The following is a 25,988-nucleotide window of genomic DNA, read 5'->3' as shown; positions in this document are numbered from 1 at the left end:
GCAGTCACGCTAACTTAATTGCCGGACCCTCACCGAGCACGTTTCGAGGCGGAAACCGCGCCGATGATGCAAGCTTCCCCGCGTACCGGCGCGCAGCTGCCGGTGGCGTATCGTGATTCGGTTTTGGGAGCCGTTCGCGGAGCCGCGTGGTGCTGCTCCGGGTCAAGGGTCGCGCAAGGTCGTCCCACGTGGGTCACGAGATAAGCGACCAGCCACGCCGGCACAGTGTCCGCTTGCGGGGCGAGACTCGGAGCTATTACGGCACTCGTTTGTATAATATCGAGAAACCAGACGACGTGACAAAAGGGCACGGTCAGGCCGGCATGTGTTTCGGAAGCGCCCGCGAAGCAGTTTATTTCTTTACGCTCTCCATAATATGCAAGTTTTCATTTTTATTTCTTGTTGCAAATTTGCAGTCTTCCCATTTGAAGATGCCATGATAGCAGCCTCTTTTCACAACCGTGTATTGTGATTAGCCGAAATTCGCCCCGAAAACGAGCCCTCGACCCGTTTTCTTTCTCTCGTTCACATATGCTTGACCAATGATAAATATATTTATAGAATGTACAGTCGCACTGAATATGAGTTGCAACACGCTGTCTGTCCTGAAAATGGCGCCAACACTGCCAAGTGACGCCTACATAAAAATGGCAAATTAACCTCTCTCAATTAATGGAGCATTCTCAACTAGTTTGACGTTTGTCGGTATCATTATTCAGGCCTGGGGTCACTTTAACCACAGCCAGAGTGTTGCAATTCATATTGAGCGTGACTGTACGTGTGTGTGTGTGTGTGTGTGTGTGTGTGTGTGTGTGTGTGTGTGTGTGTGTGTGTGTGTGTGTGTGTGTGCGTGTGTGTGTGTGTGTGTGTGTGTGTGTAACATTCTCGTAGGCTACAATGACTTGAAGCTTCTACTGAGTGTGTATGCAGGGCTCGCTTTTGTGAAAAGAGAGAGATATAAAAAAGAAGGAAGAGACAGGGAGGTTAACCTAGAAGAACTGTTTTGCTACCTTGTACAGGGGAGGGGAAATAAGGGGTCGGAAGGAGGATAGAGATAGAGAGAGATACATAAACCTGTTGGTTGGCTAGTAGAGCATCTCATTCGGGGGAACATCAGCGCGTAAAAAAAACAAACGAATACGATGTGGAGACACGAGCCATACAAAGCGCGCTGCAAAGAAAAAAAAATCGACAGTCAGACTTAGTCGTAAAAGTTCCACGTCCGCTCAGTTTATACGAATGCGATCACTGTCCTCTTGTCAACCTTGAATATTTTAAGACTGCTTAAGTAATTGAGAAGCAACAATAACGCCTCATACACCTTTTAAGGTATTCCTGCAAACATGAAGTGTTCAATGGAGGATGTTATAAAACTAGTTGGCTATCATCCGCGCAATTTCTTGGCGGCGGCGGCTGCATTTCCGATGGAGGCGGAAATGTTGTATGCCCGTGTGCTCAGACTTGGGTGCACGTTAAAGAACCCCAGGTGGTCGATATTTCCGGTGCCCTCCACTACGGCGTCTCTCGTAATCATATGGTGGTTTGGGGACGTTAAACCCAATATATCAATCAATAAATGCGCGCAATTTCTTTCCATGAGAAGCAACTGCCGTTTTCAGCTTCGCCAGGCTTGCGTCAAGAGAGACGAGCTGCCTGAAACGTAAAAAAAAAAAATAAGCGAAAGTAACGAGTAGTTGCTACAATGGCCGTTGTGGAACGCTGGGGTGGGTAGACTGGTTATTTTTCAAAAAAGGAACAATACCGCTTTTTTTTTCTGAACTGTCACAGGCAAGTTATAACATGCATGTGACACTGCAAAAACTATAGTTTGGAAAAAGAAAAGCGAACTAATCGAAAAAAAAAAAGCGAGAGCGGCGCAGGTGTCCGCAACGTCCGATCAAGCGACAAAGCCGCCCAACAATGAAAGCTCCCCGCCTTCTCCGCTCGACCAGCAGCATCAAAGCCGAGAAAACGCCAAGAATGGAAATGAATTATTTATTGCATATTTCATGACCTAATGCGATTCGTCACTTCAAGCGACAAGTGGATCCGCCAAAGTCACTCTTACTCGATCCATGCCCCGTAGCTCAAAGCTAGTTCGTACCTTCGGTTCGCGTGCAGCATCCATCATTCGTCCGCAGCATGTTTGAAGGAGGCACTATAAGCTCACTGTGCGAACGGACTTGCAGCAAGCGCAACTATTTTTTCTGAAATATTGCACACTTTTTTTTTGCATCTAAAGAAAAATTAAAACCACGGTGGCTGTTATAGCACCAACAATTTCACTCTATACAGCTTCCCTACTGAAGATTTTTGTTTTAAAGTAATATGGTAAATGTTGGCTAATTAGTGATTGTTAATTACCTAAACTCTGTTCAAGGTTGTATGGTTTGCTCAATAGGACAGCTAACAACACCAATTTTATGGCATTCTTTAGCGCAAACTTGTATTATTCTTTTAAAGCTCGGTCGGAGTTACATCTGAAACGCAGTGCACAATACACGTAGTATAGTAGCAGGTCCTCAGGTAGTAGTCGCTTGCTATTTGTCCAGACTCCCAACATGCTTTATACACTAAGCGCTCATTATGTATCTGCTTACTGGGTGATTTCCCATGGCCTAAGCTATTCAACGGCTTTCAACGGCTTAGTTCACTATTAGCGAACGAACTAAAAAAAGTTAGACATTACTTTCACTCTAATCGAGGCCGTTACACGGCAATGAGTTCTGCCTGATCATTGTTTCCGTTTCTTCGCCGTCTACGAATAAAGAAGACATAAAGAAGACGCTGTGATGTCTTCGCCGTCACCGATTGTTCCATCTTCGTGATAACATACCTCAACATCTGTGGCGCTGTTACATCTCGCCTAGCTATGCGCGGTGCCTTTACACATCCAGTAAATCTGGACGGCGAATCTCCGCGTCAGTGCTCCACATGCCGGGCGAGCTTTCGGTGGGGCCATTTCGAGGCGACCGGTACTTTGCTGCACGCCTAACTTGCGCCCATGCAACAGGCGGGCAGGCGCGCCCCGAGGCGGGAGCATTTTGTGCCTCGCTGTTGGCGTAATAAAACTGGCCATTTCCAGAGAAGCGATCAGACGGGTCTCTCCTGCTCCAGGGGTTGGTACTCCGCGAGACTGACTGGCCCTCTCCCGCTAACAGTTTTGTTGTTTTTCTCCGCCGCTCGTCGCCGGAGATGTTGCCGGTAACTACGGGGTCGGCTCGGTTCCTCTCTCGCCCGGAGACTTCCTGATTGCGCGTGAAGCCACCGCCGCTTCGGTTCGACGGCGGGGCGCTTGGTCCGGCCGTCGTTGCCCGAGGCTCTGGGTCACGGCGTGCTTCCCGTTTATGCCGAAACGGCTCCTTCTTTTTGGCTGGGCAACCTCCGGAGCAGCCCCACCTGTCTCCCCCTGCACGTGCGGCGGCACCGGGGCACACCTTGCGTGCGAGCGGGGCCCCGTGTAAAGTGGTTTGCTCTGAGTGGTCGCACCGGAATGCGGTCTTCCGCTGACATTCACAGCATCGCCAGGACCGATCGCTGTAGCGGTGTTTCCTCTAATTCGGTAGGGCGCATGTCAAAGGAGAATCGAAGGTGAATCTCTTTCGTAACTATGCTCGGCCAACTTTTTAAAATATCTTAAGGAGTCGAATTTTATTCGCGATGACCGAGCTCTGACGGTTTACGTTAACTGTGTACCTGCCCTAACCCTAAACAACTGCGTTAGTCACGAACTCTCTATCTCTCTTTTTCGCTCCCTCTCCCTTCATTAAAAGCGCTCTTCTTGCCCTTAATTTGTCCCGCGCTTTCCAATTTGTACGAATCGAATTTTATCTAATAACTTGCATTGTCCTGGCGTTAAGTAGAATCGCATAACTTGCTATATTCGGCACAATAATAATTTGTTAATATTTTGTCTAACATATTAATATTATCATTGCGCCCAACAAAGAAAAACAAGCCCTTAAATGTACACCTATTCTCTTGCTATATTCGGCGATGTACCAGCCAAGAACTGTTGGTGGGCCAACTAGAACTCTTGGATACTATAGCGAGGCGCATCTCGGATGAGCCGCACTTGTGTCGTCGACGCAAGCACAACAAGGGGAGGGGGGGGGGGGTGGAGGGGGGATGTTTTTAGCGCTTCACGTGTGAAAAATTCTTTGATGCTTGCGTCGAGTGAGCGTTTGTCAATTACTCACTTACTAATGCCGAAATAGTGCAATATTACCGGCCCTACGCGATAGAAGGGTGCTGTTTAAAACAATAATTATTTCATTTAGGTAAGGGGCTGTTAATTAAATATTCTATTCAGGCAAGTCGGCTATACGAGTGCCTTTTCATCTTTTCACTATAGCCCTACATCCAGACCCCCCCCACCCCCCACCCCACCCCGCACACACACACACACAATTAACAATATCGTAGGACGAATGTTTGAAATTTGCGGGATAACAATGAAAAAAAAAGTGGCAATCACTTTGTATATTCCTAATCGACCACTATTTGACTGCACACTCCAGTTGCGTTTATATAAGTGGTTATATCAGAAGAAAAGAAAAGAAAGGTGCCGACCCGTAACTGTCTCTCCTTACGAGGACACCTCAACAGGTCAGCAGAGGAATGGGATATGGGGAATAAAAGATATAGGGAAAAAGAAGGAGGGATAAAAAGAATAGAAGGAAAAGACGGAGAAGAAGCCATCCAGCCAACGAGAGGAAAAAAGAAGGAGATAGGAAAGTGGGGATCCGGTCGAAGCAGTCCAAGGGCGGGGTGCGACAATGCGAGAGCTGCACGGCTTCAGGAGACCGCGGAGGGCGAACCAGTCGGCGGGAGCTACGCTGAAGTCGGAGATCGCGAGCGCACAACCGTCCAGCTTGAAATCCTGCGAGCGAATCCCCAGTTGCGTTTACGGGGTATTCGCGTAACGTCCCTATGCGTGATTTTTCTGGACAATTCACAGTTTCACTGTTCCGGAGATAAGCAGGTCAAGGTGAGAAAATGCGCGCTTTTCACTGTGCTTGCTGAACAACTCATTAGCGGCCGCAATTCCATCAGCGCATATTGCCTATTGGCACGACTATAGCGCTAAACCCGTTTACGTCATCCGCTAATCAATGTGCAGTTTATGAAAAGTGCTTGTCTAAACGGCGTACGAGATTCAGACTGCGGAATGGACACTATATAGCTCCAGGGTGGTAAATAACTATTACGGAATGTCACACCGATGCCGGCTTCAGCTGCACACATTTCAGTAACATGAGCCAGCCACATAATTGAGCTTGTTTTCGACATCGTATCTCGAAGAAGAAACGACTTATGAAGCCAAGATAAACGACATCACAAGAATACAGGCTCTGCATTGCATGCGATGTGTTTCTCGACGTATTTACGCTGCGGTACGTCCTCTTCCCAGCTGTGTGGCTGGATGGCGTTTCGAGGGATCGTGAAATCAGCCCGTAAGCACGCGCAGATGCGTATTGTTCGACAGCGCTGCGAAGCCACCGTGACGTATAGCGCTAAAATATCAGCACGAAAGTGTGCAGAATAAAGTGGGAAGACGAATGTAATGAGCAACTACAAGTCCTTCTCTGTAAACAATGCTTCGCCCACATTACCTGCCAGTATCAAAACCGAAGAAACAATAAGTTTCCGAACTTTGCTTAATTTTGGTAAATGCATTTCGGGACTGTACAAATTACAACGCTCTTTTCGAGAGCGCGGTGGCTGCTTTCAGGGCAGGCGTTGTGTTGCGTCGATTTAGGATAGACAACCCTTTATGAACAGAAGCTTAGGGACGGCAGATGCTAGTTTCTGGCAGTCAACGCGAAACTATTTGAAACCATTCCTGTTGCATGCTATAACCCACGGTGGAAGAACTTTTTCTCGTTAGGGAATTCCAGCACCTTTGTTAGGGAATTCCAGCACCTTCGTTAGGGAATTCAAGCACCGGCCTCAGAATCCTTCGTTAGAGAATTCCAGCACCAGCCTCATGCAGTTGGCTCAGTCTCTAAGGGGCGAAACGCAGGAATTCTTGCTCTCCAAAAAGTCCGCATGTGACTCGAAAAAAAAAAAAAACTGTGCGGCGCGCGCGTCGGTGTGTGTACCGGGAAGGCGCTTGCTTCGTAATATGCATCCGTGCGGGCGCCGCTGTTGCGTCTCACAACTGGGTCCTGCTGTAGCGCGGCCTCACTGGCTGAGACCGGTTCGAGCGATGATGTAGCGCCTCCGAGGTATCGTGTCCCCCCCCCCCCCCGCAGAGCGGCGTGGGAGCTAGGCTGACGCGCGCGCGCCTGCAACGACTGCTTGCTAACGAAATATGGGCCGCGGGGTGGCGCGGCATTTCGAAAACGCATCGAAGGAAATAGGCCCGTGCTCCCGCTATCCTCCGGGATCGCGCACGTAGCACGCGTCGAGTTGTATTTCCGTCAGTTTACGAGCCGGTCTTGCCGAGTGCCGATTCGGCGGCGCGATTGCGTGGAAAGACGCGCTGCGTGGCACTGCGGTATCGGCGTTTCTCGGAATCGGTACGTGACGTGCGGATGATCGGGTGCGCGCAGATAACGCAAGCCGGTATTTCCGGTATTTTAGGGGCATCACTCGTATGACGTTGCTGAAGCAGTGCTTCGTGGCAAATGCACCATGCAGGCAAACTAACGCAGAAGGAACCGCTGTTTTCCTTGCACTGAACGCGGGAGCCTGCGGGAATACGTTGGTACGAACCTCTGGCAGTTCGGTACAGCACTGTAGTTGCATATTGCATAGTTGGGTTGAAAGTTTTGCGGCTCTGTGAATTTGATTTGTACGATGTGAAGAAAGCTAATTAATTAAGATGCTTAGCACTGAAACACCCACTCGCTGTCTTGTAGCACGTTTTTTTTTTTATAGGTCGTTTCTTATTCACTTTAAAACTTGTGATCGTGCAGCGCATGTGGCAGTTCTGATTTCAAAAGCTGCGGTCCACTGAAGCAATTTTAGAAGAATACCAATGAGAAAATCATAATAATAAACATAGTGACTGTGTTATACTTTATCCGCTTTTACAGACTGACGTCTCAATATATTTTTTTAGCCAATGAACGATGCATCGTGTGCGACTTTCAAGGGTTAAAATTACGGGTGGAACACAAAACATGACCGAAGAAAATACACGGCACATCCATGGCGTCGTTCGAGTTTGCGCCGAAATTTTAGCCTCCGTAATATGTATCAACTAAATACGAATCAAGTTTTATTGACTTTCAGTGGCTCGCACAGCTGCGTCGCCCCCTGCCCGCCACCTTCTCTCCATAACACAGTGCCTCATGAGTCATGACCTTTGACACGCCGTCTAGCCACCCTTCTCTGCGTACTCATTCTGTCTCTCCCTCTTTGGATCGTACTCGCGTAAGCCAGTTTGACTCGCTACGAGGTCATAGTTATTACGCAGACAGCGTCGTTTCCGCGTATCCTGACCTTGGCCGACGGAAAACCGTATGGCCGAAGGAGGAGGAACGCCTCGAAGCGGCGGACAGCGGGAGAACACTCCGCCGATGCCGCGCGTGCCTGCCACAAGTAACGTTGGTCGTGCAGGCACGCCGGAGCTCGAGCTACGAGAGTACGCGAAGCATGCTTGCATGCAAATGAAACCTCGTCGTGCGTGACTCCTATTCGCCTCGCGTACGCGTTGTTTCCGGGGAGATTTACGTCGTGCCGGCACCAGCTGCGAAAGATGTCGCCCAACCGTTGCGTGTGTATGCGGATTGATCCTGTCTCTGGGCGTTAGAAGGAGTGCGTAATATATTTTTGCTTCCAGAGGAGGCCGGCGGGAGGGGTGGTGACCATTGGTCCTGGGCGTTCTGAATTTGTAGAGGAGGGTGCGAAATAGTTCTAAACCGCGATGTTTCTCGCGTTTAGCCTTGTCCCTTTCTGAAAGTCAGGAATTTGCACGATGCAATGAGCGCGCCTTCACCGCGCTATCAGACACGTTGTAGTTTACGGCTTCCGCGCAAGCTCTAACGGCGCCAACCGAAAAGGGAGCGCTATGCAAATGCAGTTCGAACGGTAGCTGGATGTTAGCGCCCCGGCCGAAGCACCGAGAAGCCTGCTTCGCGTCGCGAATGCGAGCTGCGGCTCGCATTCAGCGAGCCTTTGCAGCTGGCAACGGCGAAGATTTCGCGCGGACAGACACGATGCTGCACAGGCAAGACTCTCGATGCTGTTCGACCGGCGACGTCATTAATTTTTTTTATTTAATATGATAATAATTGTTGACTATGAGCAGTTCACCTTATACACTGCACCTGCGGTATGTTAATCCGATATGTGTACGTCGCTGCAGCACGTGACGCATTGGTTTCTGTGAGACGTGGCACCGTATAAGCTCTTTATATGAGTAGTATTGCAAACTGGAAACGTTGGTAACGAATTCATTGTAAGAGGTAAGCAGCGCGAAAAACGAAGACAGATAAATAAAAAGACACGAGACGAGCGCTCTCTGTTGAAAGACAGCGCTCATCTTGTGTCTTTGTATTTCTCTGTCTTTGTTTTTCACACTGTTTACCTCTTACAATTGTTCTTTATATGAAGTTTTTGTTCTTATTTGTTCGTTCTTGCCCAGGCACGTATTTTTTTTCCATTTTTCAATCACTGATCATCTCACAGTCAGATTCATTTAGAAAATATTCTGTCCTTGTTGGCTCTCTTTTTTTACCCTCTTCTGTTCCGCTTTAAAAACACATACTTAATAACAACGATAAGAACACGTATGAACGACGATACGTGACTTTGGTACGACCTGTGCCAATGCCACGCATTTGATATAGTGGGGTCTGGTATGCAGTAGCCTAGTTGCAGCAGCGCGAAGTCGCGAAAGTGTCTCCTGATAGACGCGTTCAAATAATTTGCGCTTGCAAAATGGTCGTAAATATTCAAGAAGGAGGAAAGCTAGCACAAAAATCCCGTGTTGAAAGGCGTGGAGAATTACGGTGTGAAGTCTCACGAGCACTTGTGACTTCCTATGAGCTATACGTTTTATAGGACGATTTTCCACTGAGGTACTCTTAAAAGATACACAATTAGGAGAAGAAATAATGGTCAGACGGCAATCCTGCACGGACCGTAAAATATTATCGTACCTTTCGCGGCATTTGAAGTAGCCGGTCAGGTTTGAAGTAGCCGGTCAGGCAGCGAGGAAGTGCATTAGCATTAGTTTGAAGTTTATTGCCGCTATTTTTCATAGAAAAAGAAAGCTGAGAGGTAAATGTCATGTTGCCTGACAGAAGATGTTACTCCTATGTGCCTTCTGTTCAATATACATAATTTTCAATGTAAGTAAAACAATTGGACAAAACATTTAGAGATACATGTAAATAATTTTTCAATGCAAATAAAGTGATACAGGTAGACGATAATATGAACACTTCATGAACATTCATTGCTAAACATGCATTGCTATGCACTTTGAATTCTTTCTGTATTTTATAATCAATCCAATATATTTGTATGGCGGTAAGAAGTAATTATGCTTGCAGGGATCCAATTACCGCCCTAACGTGCCATCACTGGAAATTTCCATTCTACTCGGCTTGTAAGTGACGTAAAAATAAAGGAAAGCAGTCTGCTCAGTCCCACACCTCTAGCAACCTCGAACGTGGAATCTTTTTTCTGTTTTTTTTTCACCAGTTGTGTGTTTGTGTGTTTACCATTTGCGACAGTCCCCTACATACGTAATCGTGTTGCCCCGTGCCCATTAGCAGCCGTGTCAACCAGCCCCAAATTCAACCGGTTTCTGGTACGGCTGCCGTGCAACAGGAAATGAAAAAAAAATAAGTAAATACAGCCCCAGAATGCAGTGCCCCTGGAGGAGCTAACGTGTTCTCGCTCATCTCGTCGCGTCTGGAGCGCCTCGTCCAGCACGTGCTTCGCGTGGCGCAACTGCGACGTGACAGCGCCCTGGCACAGACACGGACGGAGTATTCCGGGGAGGGGGATCAAAGGAAGCCGGCTCCTGGTGGCCCATTATGCCGCGGGGTGCCCGCTCCGAACAAGAGCAAGCGCCTTCATCCGCGTAGGCGGGGCGCCAGTTAATTAGCCCTCCATCTTATCTCGACGCGTAAAAATTCCGCGAGGAAAAAAAAAAGCACCGGAAAGCACAGATTGCCATCATAACGATCCTCTTGAGAGCGTCGGCTCGTTATAGGAGCGACTATGGAGCGACGGGAGTTTTCGGACGCTGTAATCATATGTTTATTTCGAAAACGGGAGACGAAGCTTCGTGCCAATTTTTTTTTTCGCACTATCTTCGAGCAATCTGCAATTATGTAGATTGTTTGTATACGCCTATACGTCATATACACACATCCTATTTGCATTCGTGTTTACGATGTGCCTTTATATATTTACCAAACTTTTTTATTAACTTCCACTTTTGTTTGCGTATTCCCTGCACGCTCGCTACCTACTTTTTTTTTTCATGCGCTTGCATTAAAACGTAACATACCACGTCTGAATACTGTTGTGATCGGCCCCCATGTCTGGGCGCCGCTTGGACGCGTGGAATGGTTCCGGCTTCGCAGCGCGTCCTGAGACGTCCAGAATCGGCAACAACACAGCAGTAGTACTGCGAATTCCTTGGAGTCGTCGGCTCGTCTTGCCAAAAAGCCCTTTGGGCACGCACGACCGACAGATTACCGGGGGGGGGGGGGCTGTTCGCTGTCTGGGCTGCCTAGAAGGAGTGGTCATTGCTTGGGTCGTCAACATTCAGCGGACAATGAGCCGAGCGCTTTGTATTCATCTTCGGGGACATTCCTCACGTTCCATGGCGCCTTTCCCGAGCGATGTTTCCTCGAAGAGTCATCTCGGCGCGTCCGACTCCCCGTTCTCGCACTGTGCCAGTGGTGTCGTGTATTGTGTGTGTTACACCCTCGCCGGGCAGCGAACTGGGCGGGCCTCTCCTCCCTTCCCAGGTTGGGAAGGAGGCGGTGTGACTTTCTCTCTTCGGGGGCATAAAAACGCGAGCGCAAGACGCTCGGAGAGAGAGCTTCCTTCCATCATCTAGTATGATGCTTACTCCATGTAACACGCTACCTTCAACATCATGTAAAATAGTGTAAATAAATCGTTCAAGTTATCAGCTCCGGCTCCTCGGCCCGTCTTCGCCCTGACCCTTGGATGGCTCAAGGCCCGACAAATTCCCCCAGTCACAACAGTGGATGGCAGCGGTGAGATGATCTGCGCAGGAATTCGACTCCGGCTTGGTGAGTGCACGACCTTTTCTCCTTGAGAGTTGCCAGGCTTAAATTAGTTCTTCCTGGTAACAAGAGTGTTGGAAGCCTGTTCACGGGAACCTTGCTTCAACGCTTTCCCTTGAGAAACTTGTCGGCAGAAAAGTAGCAGCCATGGCTTGGAGAAAGTTGCACAGATCGGACCTAGACGTGATATGCGGGGAATTCGGGATTGATTGCGGGAAACATCTTAAAAAGGCGGAAGTCATCAGGGCTATGGAGGCAAGCAGAGATGACGAGGAGATCGTGGAGTTGTGGGAGGATATAAAAAAAAAAAAAAGGGAAGATCAGGAGCGCGAGCGCCATAAAGAAGAGCAGGAACGCGTGCGCGAGCGCGAGCGCAAGCACGAACTGGATAAGAAGCGCCTAGACTTAGAAATAGCTCGGGCAACTACCTCAGGAGGCGCAACACTCAATGCTCCAGTAAGCAAGGCACCAAAAATAAAAGACCTCCTGAATCCTTTTAAGATGGGAGAGGATATCGGGTTATTTTTGGTCAATTTTGAGAGAAGTTGCGAAGGCAAGTTTGAGCGTGAGTTATGGGCACAAATGCTCTTGACCGTGCTTCCATGCGAGGCAGCGGATGTACTGGCTCGTTTGCCGCGAGATGAGGCGAATGACTACGATATTGTAAAGCGTGCGCTACTAAAGAGGTATCGGCTGTCTGCTGAAGCTTTCCGACGACGTTTCAGAAATAGTAGCAAACGTAGCAGTGAATCATTTGCCGATTTTGCATACAGTCTGAGGTGCAATCTCACCGAGTGGCTTAAGGGCGAGGGAGCTTTTGGAGACCATGACAAGGTAGTCGAGTTGATTTGCACGGAGCAATTCCTGAACGTTCTAAGTGACGAAGCACGCTTATGGGTATTAGATCAGCCCGGGGAAAAGAATTTGGAGCGTACCGCAGAACTGGCTGAAGAATACACCATGAGGCGTGAGGAAATAAGAGAGCGCAACAAACCCGCAAAGAAACCATACCGTGAGAATTCTAAGCAGTCTGAGCGCAACAGTTATGCCCCTATTGCACCAGGAGGGACGAATGAAAAAGACACGCACGGGGAATCGACCATGAGTGGACGCGCTGGCAAAGAGAAAGAACAGGATAAGAATCGCGACAGAGCATTTGAGGCAAAGAAACCCATTGTGTGCTATCGATGTAATGAACCGGGGCACTTAGCAGTGGGTTGCCGTAAGGAAAAACTCGTTTTCTCCCTTTTTAACCATACTGATGAGAACATGAGGTTACTTGAACCGTACTTAAGAGAGATGACTGTCAATGGGCAAAATTGCCGGGTTCTACGCGATTCTGCGGCCACTATGGATGTAATACACCCATCTTACGTGCCCGCGGATGGGTTCACCGGAGACTGCGCGTGGATCAGACAGGTAGCGCAGGAAGACAGTGTGTGTCTGCCAGTGGCCAAAGTCCTCATCAAGGGTCCCTTCGGAGAACTGGAAACAGAGGCTGCCGTGTCACAAAGTTTGCCGAAGCAGTACGGTTACCTTTTTTCTAACCACTCGGAGGACCTGTTAAGAAAGAAAGGTCTGAGCTTTGGAGAACACACTGTACATGCTCTAACGCGGTCTAAGGCAAAGGAGATCGCAAAGGAGCTCGGCAGTTCCCAAAATAGAGAGGCACAGGCCCCCGACGAAACAAGGGCAGACGCGAATCAGGAGAACGTCCCGAGCGATGGCGAAAGCAGCTTTAAGAGTTCCAGTGAGGCCAGCGAGGAAGTTAACCTTCTTTCCGTGCTGCCTTGCATGGGCGGGTTCTTGGAGCTATCGAAAGTAAGCCCGGAGGTTATCGCTGCGGAACAGGCCGAGGATAAAACGCTGCAAAAGTTGAGCGATATGGTGGAGGAGGGGTTGGCGCGGAAGAACGTCTTTTTGCACCGCCGCGCCGGAATTTTGTACCGTCAGTACAAAGACTCGAAGGGGGTGCACTATGATCAATTAGTGGTTCCACAGAAATACCGAGCCAAAGTACTGGAGCTGTGTCACGGTGGCGGGTGGTCGGGCCATCTTGGCAAAAAGAAAACGAAGACTCGTCTACTTAGGGAGTTTTATTGGCCCAATTGTTTCAAGGATACCGAGAGGTATGTGCAATCCTGCGATGTGTGCCAAAGAATAGGCAAAGCACACGACCAGCAGAAAGCGCCCTTAAAGTTGGTGCCACTCATTAGTGAACCTTTCCGCCGCCTTGTCGTGGACGTTGTGGGCCCCCTGCCTGTGACAAAGTCAGGGTACCGCTACATCTTAACCTTGATATGTCCTGCCACAAAATTCCCGGAGGCGGTTCCCTTGAAGGAGCAGTCATCTGTAGAAATAGTGGATGCTTTGCTTTCAGTGTTTTCGAGAGTAGGCTTCCCGTCAGAGTTACAGAGCGACCAGGGCAGTGTGTTTACTAGCGCACTAACTACCACATTCTTGGAGAGGTGTGGCATTAGGATAATACACAGTTCCGTCAGACATCCTCAGAGCAATTCAGTAGAAGCATGGCACTCGGTTCTCAAAAGGGTATTACGGGCATTGTGCTACGAGAATCGGAAAGATTGGGAAGCATGCTTGCCAGCCACCATGTTTGCCCTGAGGTCTGTGCCGCACGAGGCCACCGGCTTTAGTCCCGCTGAGCTAGTATATGGGAGATCTCTAAGGACCCCACTTCGCATGCTGCGAGAATCTTGGGAAGGGAGGGGTGAGGATCCCACTGTGATCGAGTATGTGTTGGGCTTACTCGGGCGACTTCAGACCTGCAGAGAACTCGTTGAGGCGAACATGACAATGGCGCAGCTTAAAGCAAAACGTCTGTACGATAAGAACGCACGTCAACGTTCGTTTTCAGAAGGAGATCAGGTGATGCTTTTAGCATCATCTAAAGCGAACAAGCTCGCGGTTCAGTGGGAGGGCCCTGCGAAGGTTATGCAGAAGTTGTCGGACACCAATTATGTGGTCAAACTACCGGGAAGGCGGAAAGAGGTAAAGATTTACCATTCAAACTTGATGAAACCTTACCACCAGCGGTCAGCAGTAGTTCAACTCGCGCTTAACGTTCCGGAAGAATTGGAGACAGATTTTCCTTTTCCCGGGCAGGCTTCTGATTCTCAGTCCCTCGACATCTTGCTAGACACGGTCACCAGTAACTCGAATTTGAATGCAGAACAGAAAAGAGAACTGGAGAACCTACTGCGCGAGTTTGAGGGAGCTTTCGTCGACCGGCCAGGAAGAACCGATTTAGTTGAGCACGACATTGAACTAACTTCTAATGAACCCATTCTTTCACGGCCTTATCGCGTGTCACCCAGGCAAAGGGAAATTCTCGCACGCGAGATTCAAAGAATGTTGGAAATTGGTGTCATCGTCCCGTCGGAGAGTGAGTACACCTCCCCTCTAATACTGGTGGAAGCACCCGGGAAGGAACCGAGACCCTGCATCGATTATCGGAAACTGAATGCCGTCACGCGAGACCAGCTGTACCCTATTCCCAACGTAGAGGAGAGAGTGGAAACTGTTAGCAGGGCTCAGTACGTCTCCACGCTAGACCTCACACGCGGCTACTGGCAGGTGCCTATGACCGAACGAGCCAGTAAATACGCAGCGTTTATCTCCCCCTTGGGCACTTTCCGACCCCTGGTCATGAGTTTTGGGCTCAAAAACGCGCCCTTTTGCTTTTCACGGCTCATGGATCGTGTGCTGGCGGGAGCAGAGAACTACGCTGTTCCTTATCTAGATGATATTGCAGTGTTTTCGGACAGCTGGGAAAAACACCTGAGCCACTTGCGGGACGTCTTGACGCGCTTAAGGAACGCGGGCCTCACTGTTAAAGCAGAAAAGTGTCAATTGGGACAGGCGGAAGTAGAGTATCTAGGGCACATTGTTGGGCGAGGATGCCGGCGGCCCCACGAGGTAAAACTTGCCGCCATCGAGAACTATCCCCGACCTGTCACTAAAACTGATATCAGGGCCTTTCTAGGCCTCACTGGATATTACCAACACTATATCCCCAAATATTCACAGATCGCCAGTCCTCTGACCGACAGTTTAAGGAAGGGAGAGCCCGTTAAAGTCCAGTGGGACGAGTTAAGGGAAAGTTCGTTCCAGGCTTTGAAAGCAGCACTGACGTCTCAACCGATTTTACGAGCTCCGGATTATAACCGACCTTTTGTACTTCAGTGCGACGCTAGTGAAAGGGGTCTTGGGGCTGTTCTGAGTCAGCGAGATGAAAGTAGAGAGGAGCACCCCGTGCTTTTCATTAGTCGTAAGCTTTCCACACGTGAGGAGGCTTATAGCACCTCAGAGAAAGAGTGTGCATGCTTAGTGTGGGCTATTTACAAGCTTCGGTGCTACTTGGCCGGCTCGCCCTTTCTTGTCGAGACAGATCACTGTCCCTTGTCATGGCTTCGGAATATGTCGCCTAAAAATGGCCGCCTACTGAGATGGAGTTTGGCACTGCAAGAACATAATTTTGAGATCCGCTACAAAAAGGGGCGGGATAATGGAAATGCTGATGCTCTCAGCCGAGGCTTCCTGTGATAAGGAGCAAGCGCATTCCGATTGAGTTACGACAGCCCGGGTTTTTTTATTTTGTTATGTCATTCCGTGTATCTTTTCGTTTTGGATTTTTTTTTAACCTTTACTGCATGGTGAACCTGTTACTTAGTCTGCCTGCCACGGCCAGACGTTGAGAAAGGGATATAATTTGTTAGTTGAGTTTCCCGACCTTCTCACTTCTCACTCGCCATGTGCCTCAAGGCTATGCGACTTGCGGCTTGAGTGCAATTTATTTAAGGTAAATTCTTCAAAACTTTAGGAGCGTTGCCATATTGCTTTGTTTGGGGACGTTCCAGGCAACGTTCTAGTGTGGCTGCTTTTATGCCGACAACGGGCTAAGAGTTCAGTAGCCTGGCATATCTCGGGAGGGGTGGTGTACCGCCTTGTCGCTGCTTGGGTACTGTGCGGATTTGATCACTAATGTCAGTCCCAGCCTTCGACCTGCGGGGGCCCCTTCGACGGAGAGTACTACTTACGGACCTGCTGACCCCACTTGAGCGAGAGAGAAAACCTGAGCCGCAGCCGTTCCAGAGCTGCTGCGCTGCCAGGCCTCTTCAAGGTGCAGCGTTGGGCTGCCCATCTACGAGTCCTTTTTCCCGGCGGCGGACGAGCTGTTGTGATCGGCCCCCATGTCTGGGCGCCGCTTGGACGCGTGGAATGGTTCCGGCTTCGCAGCGCGTCCTGAGACGTCCAGAATCGGCAACAACACAGCAGTAGTACTGCGAATTCCTTGGAGTCGTCGGCTCGTCTTGCCAAAAAGCCCTTTGGGCACGCACGACCGACAGATTACCGGGGGGGGGGGGGCTGTTCGCTGTCTGGGCTGCCTAGAAGGAGTGGTCATTGCTTGGGTCGTCAACATTCAGCGGACAATGAGCCGAGCGCTTTGTATTCATCTTCGGGGACATTCCTCACGTTCCATGGCGCCTTTCCCGAGCGATGTTTCCTCGAAGAGTCATCTCGGCGCGTCCGACTCCCCGTTCTCGCACTGTGCCAGTGGTGTCGTGTATTGTGTGTGTTACACCCTCGCCGGGCAGCGAACTGGGCGGGCCTCTCCTCCCTTCCCAGGTTGGGAAGGAGGCGGTGTGACTTTCTCTCTTCGGGGGCATAAAAACGCGAGCGCAAGACGCTCGGAGAGAGAGCTTCCTTCCATCATCTAGTATGATGCTTACTCCATGTAACACGCTACCTTCAACATCATGTAAAATAGTGTAAATAAATCGTTCAAGTTATCAGCTCCGGCTCCTCGGCCCGTCTTCGCCCTGACCCTTGGATGGCTCAAGGCCCGACAAATTCCCCCAGTCACAACAATACCGAATGTGCAGCGATATGATTGCTTAATGTACACGTATACGACCGATTGCCGTCCAACTAAGTGGTGCTGCGTCATTCACTGTGCCCAGTTGGAGTTATCCAATGGTTTCACGTGCCCTTCTAAGGGCTGGTGTATTCGTTTCAGATTACGACGACACCACAGAGCTAACGACGCAGTTTCATGAGTCCCAGCTCAAAATATTTAAATATATAGGGGACGCAGAAAGGCTGCCCACCGGACAAACCCATGTTCTACATCTTCCAAGTTGGATTAGCTGTGAAAACGCAATACGATCGTGAGCTACCATAACCTGGGGAGCTACCGATAAAAAAAACTTCATGCCTTATATTACGAGTCACCTGGACCAGTCACGAGCATTCTTCACCATGAGGCCACAATGCGTTTTTAGTCGGAAAGAAGTTAATGAACTTTTACTCCGTTCGTCTGTCTCTTTCTGTTTGTACATACGCAGGCCGTGAAGTCGGCCCACGTATATATAAACGTGGACCGAGCTCGGATGACCGTATCCGTATAGCACGACTTCACCGCAAGATCGCGAAGGTGCTTGCCTTTGGCCTTCAGAAGGACGCTCCGACAGTTTTACCCCGGAAGACACACTGTCAGGAAGTGTGCCATAAGCACATAATACACGCTCGTCGTGTGCTTCGTAAGTGAAAAAAAAAAGCCCTCATCATAAAAGCATTTCCGGAAATCAGCTTTGTCGAAGCTCGTTTAAGCCTTAGGCTTCGGGGAAAAAAATACAGCCATGAGGGTTTTGAGATGGTAGAATCGAGGAAGTGCAGGGGGGTTGGAAACATGTACTGCCAGTGGCACGCAGAGATTGCTCGCGTGCTTGTGGGTCACTGGGGATCGTCGCTTCTTCCGATGGAGGATCCGGTCTGGGCGCGCGGCGTGCTTTATCGCCGTCCCGTTCCTTAAGGCCCGATTCTCGTCACGTCGGAGAATCGTTGGCGGAAGGTATACCTCTCTTTTTACCTCTTCCTCTGCTTCACTGCTTACCTTTTCGTTATTTCGGTGAGCACGCTCGGCCTGCCCGAGGCTGATGCCGTCGGTCGAGTGACCTTGACTAGTCTGCGCGTGTCACCGTCTCGACGTGCCTCTGCAGCCTTCCGGTATCGTTCGCAGGGCATGGCAAGCATAGCTACGCGCAGGGATTCTCACTGGAATATGTAATAACGAGACAGTTGTTACAAAAAGCTACAGCCTTTATTTTTATTACTATACTATTGGTATTTTTTTTCTTCCGTTTGGCACTCTGCTAGTTTGATTATTTTGGCGTAAAACATTAAGAGCAGGCTCATGAAGGCCGCCTTGAATAAATTGTGACTTCTTTTTCTCTTCTGAACGGCAAAATTTCGATTTTAGTAAAAAAAATTCTCCAAGACCGCCTATACGTGCAGCATGATTAAGCTGAATCATAAGATTCGAAACCCTTTTCAGCTGCATTATCATCCTACTATGGTAGAGTCCTAATAATCTCGGGTGATTAAAGTTCAACCTTTTTCTGCGTTACTTCAGTTTCGCACACGCATAGGTGAACATCTTATGAATCGACTCGGTCATAATCCCTCGCAGAGACTGGGCTTTTAAGTCACTCGCGCTGTCACTTTCAGTACAGCCTGTTGTTCATCCTGATTGGGGATCCTTCGCTCACGTTCCCTTTTAGATGATAAACCCCGTTTAGTGTATTCCCATATTCATTTGATTCCAACACACGAGTTTAGTCTATCGTGCAGCAAAGGCGCTTTATCGCCGGGAACGCGCGCCGGCCAGCGGTCGACTCTCGAATTTCTGCCGTTAGCACTTTTCACCGTTATTCCGTTTAGACGACGTGCGCGTGTGTTCTTTTCCCTGGAGGCGTGCGCACAACACGGGCGTCCGTTGAAATTCGTTCACTCTGTTACTCGCCTTTTCGGTCGGTTTCAGCAGAGTGGTAACAACAGCACGTGTTGCTACCCAAGAAACTTCCGGTCACTTCATTTATTACTCTCTAACACCGAAGCAGAAATCATTGATTGATATGTGGGGTTTAACGTCCCGAAACCACCATATGATTATGAGAGACGCCCTAGTGGAGGGCTCCGGAGATTTACACCACCTGGGGTTCTTTAACGTGCGCCCAAATCTGAGCACATGGGCCTACAACATTTCCGCCTCCATCAGATATGCAGTCGCCGCAGCCGGGATTCGAACCCGCGACCTGCGGGTCAGCAGCCGAGTACCTTAGCCACTAGACCACCGCGGCGGGGCGAAGCAGAAATCATGTGTTCTAAGTTGTGCTGGAGTAAGGAAAGACTCTCTTCCTACTTTCAGGTAAAAACGAGGCGCTCGAAGTTAAGGACTAACCTTTGGATTGTTATATCAACCCCAAAAGAAAAAAAAGTGTTTGAAATATTTGACCAGACACACGGATAAAACTTTCGAAAATGAACCGGCCACTCCTTAATGCTTCTGGTCTTCACCGATACTGCCAGGCTACGAGAGCACACAGAACCGGGAGCCATCCAGCACCTGTGTTTGTAAACAGCGATAGGGTCTATAAAGAAGCGCTCACTTTCTCAAGCCGTCGCCAAGCGGCACAACAACACGGGTTGCTTCGACGCTAACATAAAGGCAGGGTGGAGAGGGCTGGCAAGAAGCATCAAAACGCCTCCAGCGGTGCTACGAGATGCTGGCGCGTGCTTACAGGTCACGAGGTGCGTGCAGTGCAAATTTTTTTTTCACGGCGTTTTCTCCGCACGTTGCGAGCGAAAAGTACCCGTTGTATATAGGAGTTGCTATACAAATCGTGCAAGCATTGAACTCACGAAGCACAGAAAAGACAGAAAATAAAGGAGAAAAAAGGCTATGTATGAACTGGCAGGTTATCATCACAGACGAAAGGGCTCGCATGCCGTCTCTTTGATCACGAGGATGAGCCGTTTCATTCGTGTCAGGCCGTTGCGTGCATGCATCCACGCGTTTTCGCCCAGGATAGACGTCAATGCCTGCCGCGAAAGAGCGACGCATCGCTGACAGCGGCTGGCATCGTCCTTTGTGCGACTGATAAGCTAGCTCTGACGGCTCGACAGCTGGTGACGCGAGTTGATTAGCGTCTTATGCGGAGATATGTACGTAGAGATGACAGGATCCGCGTATGCCGGAGTTATTTGCGTGAGAGTGTCCGCAAAGAAAAGCTTAGTAATAGTAAAAAGTGTTGCTTATTTAAAGCACCAATACCTAAAATTTTAAAAATAAAGAAATACAAATGAAAAAAGGAAGTGGTGCGGAGAGTGTGGTAGCATATTAGTAAAGAACACGCAGATAGATTTGGGGAGGGTGGCAATTTACATGTTAACAATGAGTCTGTATTTCACTGCCACGGGAGGACAACTACATCGCTCAGCATAGCAGAAACGGGAACAGCACTGTACAGCCTACCAACAGGTTATGCCAAGTTCGCATAGACGGCAGCCGTTGTTGACGCATTAGCTGCGGCACCACTTTAAACTTTAAACAATATAAACCACCATGTTTCTCGACATATGTCCATCAAGAAAACATATCAATCTCGCTATGGCAAGGACATGCCTTAACCTACGAGAGCGAAATGCGTTTGCTAAAGCTGGCTTCTCCTCCTTAAGAGGCTTTGTGAGAAGAAGCCAGCTTTAAAATTTTGTTTGTTTTGCAGATGCCAATCTCTGCTAGGATATCGCAATTGCTCACGAATACTCGTAATGGTGAATGTTGCCATAAAAACGCTAAGTGTCGTTATATGTAACAAGCATGATATGGTCAGCCAGTACGAAAGCGGCTACCCTGACATTGAAGCAACCGCTTCAGGAGATGTTTTAGAATTCGATAAAACTCCGTTATTAGTAAGGACCGACATATGTCTACGACGTCGTAATGTTTCCGTAGTTGTAGCAGGAGCTTTAAAATGTGTGAAAGAAAATTTTGTCTTGCTCCGCCCACGGGAGAGCACTAAAAATGCGGGCGGAAAAGCATAAGTCATCTTTGGTGGAGCCCAGCTGCACTGTAACGAAATGTTCCCACCACTCGCTGACCCGAACTGCGAGAGTGCTGTCGATGTGACGAAAGCTCAAGTAACTACATCCAAGATGAAAGTTCTGAAGATGGATTACGATATTTGTAATAACGAGAAACAGCCGAGCGCAACGGGAACTAACGTCTCTCGTATCTTCAGACGTGGCCTCCTTGACTAACTCTGATGTGCCGTTGTCGGAGCTGATTGAGGAGGCCACACTTCAGCAATGTTTCTGTTGCAAAAAGCGTGGCATACCGAAGATGACGTCATCGTGTTCGCTCAGTATCTCCGGAAGCTTTGTTGTTACAGCCTCTTTTTTTAAAACCTATATGTACACTCACGTTTGTCAACTCATAGCACTTTTCAAATTCAGCAGAGATCAGACTGTCTTTACACGCTCCAAAGTCATTATATTTAAGTGCGTCATTTCATTTTAATACGAATAAAGTTTTTTACTCGGCGAGTGGCTCATTTGAAACCCCGTTAAAAAAATTACACGTCATTTTTTCAAACGAATGTTTTCTTTATTTTGAGGGGCCCCAATTGAAAAGCAATGGACTTATTATGTGTAGCGTTGTTATTTGTGGTGCATTGAAATGATTCATCGCACAGTGGTTGGTATTCACGAAGTTATATTCACGAAAGAAGTGTCCGTAAGAAAAGGCTCCATCTAATTGCTCCCTTGCAGCAGTGAATTTAACAAAAAAATAGCCATGATGGCGGTCCATGAGCAAATATTCGCACTACTAATTACGTAATCTTTGTCTGCGTGTGTGTTTCTGTCGATGAGTTTAATGCTACCTCTATGAACACACGAAATAGCAGCTCTTATTTTTTCCAGGCGCGTCTGATTGCTTCTCATCCTGCTGTGCTGCATATTATCTGCGCCATTAGACCGTAATATATAGTTCTAGATCCTGTAGTGTAACCGCTCGCGAGCATTTCGTTAATGACTGTAATAATTAGGGTCCACTGAACAAATTGGGGAATCATTAATCAGTTTCAAGGAAGAACGCATACTATAGTAGGCCACGTATGCGTTGCCAAGCTTGCGCGCTTACGCTACACGTATTAATTGCTTTTCCACGGTTCACGTCGTCCTACCAATGAAGCTAGCCCTAAGGGATCGTTGCAGATGTGCCACGTAGTTTACACAGACTCGGCAGCAGATACACCTCGATAGTTTTGGGGAACTATGGGTATACATAAAACAACACCAAAATCGAGCTACAAATTTGACCACACGCACAACTTCACTTTATCCGTCCCGTTCTGTGTGCAATTTCATTGCCATGTTACCAGTGTGACATCTGCAGACTCCTTTACTACCATGCGCCCGCTGTATGCTGTATGTCCAAATGGATGAGCAATTGACCTCCGTCTGTTGCTTTTACGATGTTGTCAGCGTGGACGCGAACGTGAGCAACGTTTTAGGTTTTCGGGGGAGGCGTGATTTCCAACTGCTGGAGACTGCAAAGACAACTTTATTGTAGTAGCAGCATGACTTTTATACAGAGCAAATACTTGGTTAAAGTGGAGAGTTGGGTAAGTTGGTGCTGGTTCATTGGCCTTCCCTGTTTTTTTTTTTTTTTGCCACCGTTCCTTTTAATTTGCGCTGTTCCCCGTCATATGTACTTGGCCCGAATAAATTGCGAATAGCTTTCACATATGTGCGGGAGCGCAACCAGTGATTTATTCAATAATATTCACACATATGTACTGCCTATGAATGCCACTACACTAGTTATGGGTGTCAAAGGACCAGCTGTTGCACTTTTTGTGTTTACATCTATGCAAAAAAAAATTAACCATGTAGGTTACGTTACTCATGCGCTGAGTGGTGGTGCCCCACCTTTTGTGAGTGTTGTATCAGTTTGGATTAAGTGAGACTTCACGACCACGTCATTTGGCACTCATAGGTTCCACATATTGCAACGTGAACATCGGCAGGCTGTTTTAGCAACGTTAACTTGACCACCGCATTGATTCCTGTTGCAGAACCTTTGAGCTATTACCGGAGCAGTACTTACAGGGGAATGAAAGCGTCATAAAAAGGTAGCAACGAAAGATGCTGCTACATTTTTACTACGTTCAACTTTTTATCCCCTGCTAGGGCAATCAGGGATATGTTAGTACACGAGGTATTATCTGTTACTATTGTAGTCGTCATCGAAGGTATATACATCAGATAACGCGAAGACCTACTCGCAGGTGCAACGTATAGACTGTTATAATCAAGAAACTCGCTGACTGAAACTTATATTGTTGGATATTACGTCACAAATGTGTATTTTAGTGGATAACTAGGATATAGAAGAACCTCAAACACGTGATCCGTTTGATTTTTTTCCTGCGCGTGCCACAAATTCCTTCCCGCCTCCCCCCCCCCCTTTTTTTTCCCTCGAAAATGCATTAATGCAGATCAGATCGATATCAGTGCGCACAACGAGTACAGGTTCGTGTCTCGCGCTAGTTTAACGCATCTGACTAATAGGGATACGCAATATACCTGCTCAAATGTTAGCACCCATTTTCAAGCTATTCGAAATCGCGAAACGGTAGCGAGTTGTTACCGCAATATCCCCCCTCCCTTGAAACTTCAGGGGAAGTCAGGTATTCCTGACTTTTTTTTTGCCATTGATTCAAGTACGCCTTTTACATCTCGCGAATGCATTACAAAAAGCCTCTGTGCATTTCGCTTTATAGCTCTCGTTCGGATTCTAGGAAGGAGGATTTGAATTGCAGTCTGTACATTTATGCGCCGACGAGAATTTTTAAAGATGATAGTCTTTCTTGGGGACCTTCGACGGAAAAATTTTGGTCTGTCTGTCTGTACATTTGTCTGTCCGCCCTAACGATACGGCCAACCCCATCCGCAGCGCCAACCAATTTTGTTCAAGGTTTAGCGTTCATAGTTCCGCGATTGTCAATTGAAAAAGCAAATATTGCGCTTATCTGAAGCGCCACAACAACGCTTCGATGTTTGCTATGTCTGCATTTATACTATAAGAGGCGCACACAAGTAACTCTAAGGAATGTAGCGTTTAATTGCGCTGCGCTGACAGTGCAACGCGATGCTCAAAAAGGGGTTTACAACGCCTTGCTATGACGTCACGGTGGTGGCACCTACCCGTCGCTTTGCGTTCTACACCTTATCACCTCCGAGACTGGCGCGCATCTTTCTCCGCGGGCTGCACGCCTTCGTTTTCGAAGATAACTGCCAGATGGCTTTTGTGTCTAACGTGCCTACATGCGCTCGTTCGCCTCCTCCACACGCTCGAGGCACTCTAACGCAGCGCCTGCAGAATACCATTCACCAATTTTCTTGCGCAGAACATCAAATAAACGCTTTGTTCACTCTCTCCAGGCGCAAGACTATCGTCTTTCGACGACATTTACAGTGTAATATATAGATTCGGGTAAATTTTTTTCTTCAAAATTCAATACATAAGAGATTGAGGTTAGCAACATTATTTATAGGTATGTACTCTAGTTGTCAAGCGAACTACTTTACTTGAATAACAGAATAAGTTTGGGTTAAAATGACACGTAAATACATAGCATTCTTATTAAAGCGCAATAATGCTTACAAGGACTTCTTGTGCTTTCACACGGCAACTCCTTAAGGCGGGCAGCACTGCCTATGGGGTGTTAAAGGAGCTTCGTGAACCAAGCAAGCCAACCTTTATTAAGGCGTTTAAGGCAAACCGCATGAAGCTCTAGAGCGGAGAGCATCACTCTGTTATCCGATGTCTAAGTGAAACGCAAGGAGCATGCTGCGATGCTTCCAATGCGTTGTACGAATCTTTATAACCAGACCACACGGTCAACATTAGCCTCAGCATGTGTAAGTCCACTGATTTAGAAAAAAAAAATAAATGAACAACGCAGGCTCCCAAGTGGTAACAGTTACTACCTGGAGAGGTAGTGACCGTTACGTAAAAATAGGAGCACTCTACACGAACGAAGAAATCTATGCAGGAACGTAATTGCGTAAGAAGGGCGAAGAAGAAAGAAACATGATAGTGGCAAATGAGGAGATTCTCTCCATTCTAACTCACCGCTCTGGCTTATTCCTTTGCTGGTGACAGGTGTTGCGTAGCTCTGATCTTCCGACCGATAGGCTTCGATCAGGACTTCACCGAAGGTGTAGCACGCAGTGTGTCCCGAGCAGCCGCGTCACGGGCGTTCTGTAGCCGTTTCCACTTGCGAAAAATCCTCGCCGCGAAGATGAAGGAAAGTCGCGTGAGAGTCGGATCACACGGATTTCACGTCCACGGAGAAGCGAGCGACGATGGGCGAATAGACTGGTCGCTTCTCCCAGGGTCCTTCGATGGACGGTGCCGAGTTGGTCGTCTGCCTTCGGAGGACTTCGACTGACACGTGGGTGCGTGTGGCCGTAGTGTGGGCTGTCCTCGCCGCGACACGTTCGTCTCAGGCAGCCGGCGCGCTCAGCGGCACTGCCTCGTGTGTCCAGATTCGGAGGATCCTCTGCTGCCCCTTTTCTCCTCTCCCCTTTTCGGCATCCCACCCTCCTCCTCTTCCTAACGGGCCCCCCTCTCTCCCGTTCCAGTTATTTTTTGAGGCTCTGATACAGCGGAAAGCCATTGAGCCGCAACCGGTAGACCGACCGACAGACCGAGCAACCGACCGCGCGGCCATTCATCCTTCTCTTACGGACAGCGCTCCTCCTCTCCCTATTAAATGTTTGCATTCCTGCGAAGGTCAAGGTAAAAAACGGCTCCCGCCGCCGCTCCTGTCGCCGCGCGGCCGTCCTCCTCGCGGCTCTCTCCATCGATGGCCTGGACGTTCGGCTTCT

The 25,988-nt window shown here is 48.5% G+C and overlaps 1 protein-coding gene across 1 annotated transcript in view; it reads right to left on the bottom strand.

The window, feature by feature from the left end:
- The window catches only part of LOC119162100 (uncharacterized), a 62,075-nt gene extending 36,739 nt beyond the window's left edge, over positions 1–25,336 (bottom strand). Inside the window, exon 1 of the mRNA XM_075879558.1 lies at positions 25,231–25,336. The gene's annotated coding sequence lies outside the window, so the exon portion shown is untranslated. The remainder of the gene's footprint in view (positions 1–25,230) is intronic.
- Positions 25,337–25,988: the final 652 nt, after the last annotated feature.

This window comes from Rhipicephalus microplus, chromosome X, assembly GCF_043290135.1.
Source record: "Rhipicephalus microplus isolate Deutch F79 chromosome X, USDA_Rmic, whole genome shotgun sequence".
Classification (NCBI taxonomy): domain Eukaryota; kingdom Metazoa; phylum Arthropoda; class Arachnida; order Ixodida; family Ixodidae; genus Rhipicephalus; species Rhipicephalus microplus.
The sequence above is the reverse complement of the archived record's forward strand: the minus strand, read 5'-3'. Positions and strand labels throughout refer to the sequence as shown.